This window comes from Camelina sativa, chromosome 4 (assembly GCF_030686135.1).
Source record: "Camelina sativa cultivar CO46 ecotype springtype chromosome 4, ASM3068613v1".
Lineage (NCBI taxonomy): Eukaryota > Viridiplantae > Streptophyta > Magnoliopsida > Brassicales > Brassicaceae > Camelina > Camelina sativa.
The window spans coordinates 824,234-828,202 of NC_141883.1; positions in this window are offsets into that span (position 1 = coordinate 824,234).

Sequence of the window (3,969 nt, forward strand, 5' to 3'; positions counted from 1 at the left end):
GATGGGGTAATCGAATCCTAAGTATTCTTGACCAGTACAGATGCCTTACATGCCTCAAGCAATTATTTCCTAGACAATGAACCTCTAAAAATTTGTCACTACACTCTCGCACTAGCAACAATCAACCTTGATCACATCACCACACTCTCGCACTAGCAATATGACCAAGCAGGCATTAAGATCGATTCATTATTGTCAGTAAACTTAAACTCATCTAATTTCTTACTCAGAGTCAAGTAAACCTCTAGCATTGGCTAAATCAAGCATTTTAACTACTCCTTTTGGCCTGTAGCATTGGTAAACGCCCTAGATCTAATCTCAACCTCTCGGTCTGTTGACAGCATTAAGAACACCAACCTAGAAGGAAATCTATCAAAAATATACAATCAAACTAAGACATCCTAACCAATCAAGAACACAAAATCATCTATCCCATCCCTAGAAACTTTACGACACTACTCGGACATGATAACAAGGAACATACAACGAAAATGAATGAAAATTGCATTGTATTAAAAGAAGATAGAGTAGGAAGAGTACAAGATAGAAATCTAAGAAAACTACAAAAACTATGAAAGAAAATGTAAAAACAAAAGGAAAATGTTTGAGTCGCTCAGTTCTCTCACAGAAGCTCTCGCTCTCTGGTTTGAGGGTCTGCGGCGTGCTCGTTTGTGAGCTAGGGGGAGAGGGGGTTTTTATATGGAAACCCTTTTGACCTAGCTTCCCAGACCTGCCCGATGGTCTACTCGATAGGGTACACGAGGGTGAAGTCGGGTTACTCCTCGGGTGGATCATCGGGTTGTTCTTCATGCTCTTGGATCCTCCTCGATATTGTTGGGGTTCGGACTTGTTCTTCCAGCTTGATGGCTCCTTCGGGTACATGCTCGAGTTGTCCTTGTTTTTCTCCATTTTTGGCTCTTTAGCACCTGTTTTCATCTAAAATATGCAAATGCAGAAATACAACACCCTAAATGGTCTAAAAGTGAATTCCTACAGTTAATGACCCAAAAATACTAAGTTAGAGGTGTGAACAATGCAAAATATGGACAAAAAAGGATGCTAAAAACAAAAAAAATTAGAGATTTATCAGACCCCTAAACTTAAATCTTGCTAGTCCTCTTGCAAGGAAGTAACAGAGTGCGGTTTGAAAGTGGGGACTCATAACCTTAAGATGCTAAGCGAAGGATTCAAGCTATAGTCCTTTAAGATAGTTTAAAGGTGCTAAGATCAATCAACATACTTACAAATATTTTTCTATGCATATTACCATGCATCAATCTAGCTCATCCTCCAACTAAAGATAAAGAACATCTCTTTCACATTCAATTAAGTGTTTGGCGAATTCTTGCAAATGGAAGGTGAATCAAACTCAATTGGTTTCAAGGGTAAGGTTTTCTTTGGTAAGGTAGTTCCAAACAAATTCTTTGGGTGGTTTTCTCACAAAAGAAGGAATGCTAGACAGTTGTGAAAACTATCTAAGACTGAGAACAATTTGAGCATACAAAGCTTAACTCTTGATGATCTACCCTTTTCTCATTTACTTCCTTTTTTTTTTTTTTAAACCTCCTAGAATTAAACTACCCATATCCTTGATTTTAACTCCTTTTATTTTTACTCCCTAAGGTTTAGACTTCTAGACTTTAAACTTCTAGCTCTTTCTCTCCTTGTTTTTTTTCTTTCTTTGCTAAACTCCTAATATAAATATATTCTTTTCTGTTCTTTCTAGGAGACTATAGCAAGATCTTTTCTCTCTCTTTTTTTTACTTAGAGATTTAGAGCTAATTGATTCTAACCTTAGGGACTTTTTTTTCTTTTCTTTTTTTTTTTATTCCACAACCCAACCCCCAAATAATCATTCTAACCACCTATCTTTCAAAACTGAATCTATTAGCTAGTTCAAATTCTAACTTAGCTAAATCAAGAGGCAGTTCTTTGTCGTTCTCAATACTCTCAAGGTTTCACAACTTATAGCAGAATGAAAGAGGCCTCACTCAACAATTCACAACAAGGTTTGAAAGAAAGGTTTGGGTTCATGGGTAGGACAAATGAATCGGGTTAAACGAAGAGATTGGTAAAAAGTGGAGTGCTAACCCAAGTTTAGAGTTACCTTGAGCAAGTATTCAAGTTCCATAAGCAAGAGAATTAAAGTTCAAACTAAATCCAATAAATATAGAGATGTTCTAATGTTCAAGCAAGTGGAGGAAGCATTCAAACGACACAAGGGTCTAAGCAAAGATTTTTCATTTTTTTCCAAAGATTGATCTAGCAACAATGAACTGTGACTAAGGGCTATAGCTTCAATCCTAAGGTTTGATATTAAACAAGGTGGTTTTAATCATTGTCCCCTAAGATGCATATGTGACAATCCTATATGAAACAAACCAGACTCAAATGAATGAAACTAGCATGCAAAAATTTGAAATAATAAAAATAAGAAAATAAAACACAATGTTAAATACATTCTAGGACCCTCCCCCAAACTTAAATTACACAGTCCCTGTGTAAATAAAGTTGGAAAAAGAATCCAAGAATCACACAATATGAGTTAAACTAAATGCAACGATATATACAAGTGTGGATGAATTGGTACCTCATGGGTTGGAGAAGAAGGAGGTTGCAGTAGCCTCCATACTCGCCAATGTGTAGCCAGGGTCGTCTCCGGCTTCAGCAGGTGCCGGTGTTTGCTCATCAGATAGCTCAGAAATGCGCACGGACGACTTACTCAGACCAGCATCGGAGGCGTTGATCGAGGGTGGGATCGCATAGCTCATCGGGTAGGGCATCGGGTAATACGTCGGAAATGGCGGAAGAGGTACAGAATGATCACCCGTGTATCCACTAGCAGGGTGCATCGTGTATGGCATCGTGAATGGTATCTGGTAAGGCAGAGGAAATATACCAGCGTACTAGCCCGATTGGGTGCTCGATGGGTGCATCGGATAGTTCATCGTGTATCCCGTCGGGTTGGGTGTCGGGTAAGCGTCAGAATGGCTTCTCCGCGATGCCTTAGGTCGAGTGATGTTCTCCTCAGCTTGGGGCTCGTATGATGATGCTCTGTGAGGTGCTGGAGGTGGCAGTCCTCGAGTTCCTCCTAGTGGTCCGCTTCTCCCCATCCAAGTTGGTGCTTGTGCCGAGGTAGGAGCGGAGGCACAGCTTGCCTTTTCTTGCAGCTCCTTGATCTGACCTCCCATAGTCTTCCCCGAACCAGGCAGGTCCCTTACTTTCTTCGCCAGGAACTTGTTCATCCTTTTCAGCCATCCGATCCTTTTGTGAGCTTCCCTCACCCCAACCGGTTGCTTTTGAGAGCACACATACTCCTCAAAATCGAAATCCTCCAAGCTCTCTCCCTGGCTCTGCCCGGTTTCCTCTCTCTTTTCAGCTTCGGACTCCTCCTCCGGGTTGTACAGCTCTTCCAAAGGTGGAGCGAAGTCAATGTTGTCCCCTAGCCGAACCTTGGTGCATATGACATTAGGCAGGATGATTTGGGCAGCTCCGGCGGTTGGGTGGACGAACTTGAACAACATCATGTCATTAGGCCTCTCATGAGCCAAAAATCTCGCCAGAACAAGGTAGTCTACATCCAGCCATCTCGGGTTGTGAACCACTCCCTTCAAGGGCACATCGCATGCCACTAGGATAGGTGTGACTAGCCCTCCAATGGAGATCTCTCCGCCTCCTTCTCTTCTTTTCACGGCCCACGATTTCAGATAGAGGAATTGATCGAGTAGCACAAACACCATGCTAGTGTCAGCAGCATCTCCTACTAGTGGTGTACCATCTCTAGCATTGTCCAACACTCCACACAAGGCTATGTCTAACAGCTGTAGCTCATGGTCGTTCACATTCCCAGTCTCTTTTCTAGCAAAAAGAGTGCATGCGAGGGACTTGTGAAAATACCTCAAGACAGGGCTCCTTATTTGAGCGGATTTGAAGCTTGTGGATTTGTACGGGAGCTTGTCTCCTATTGTC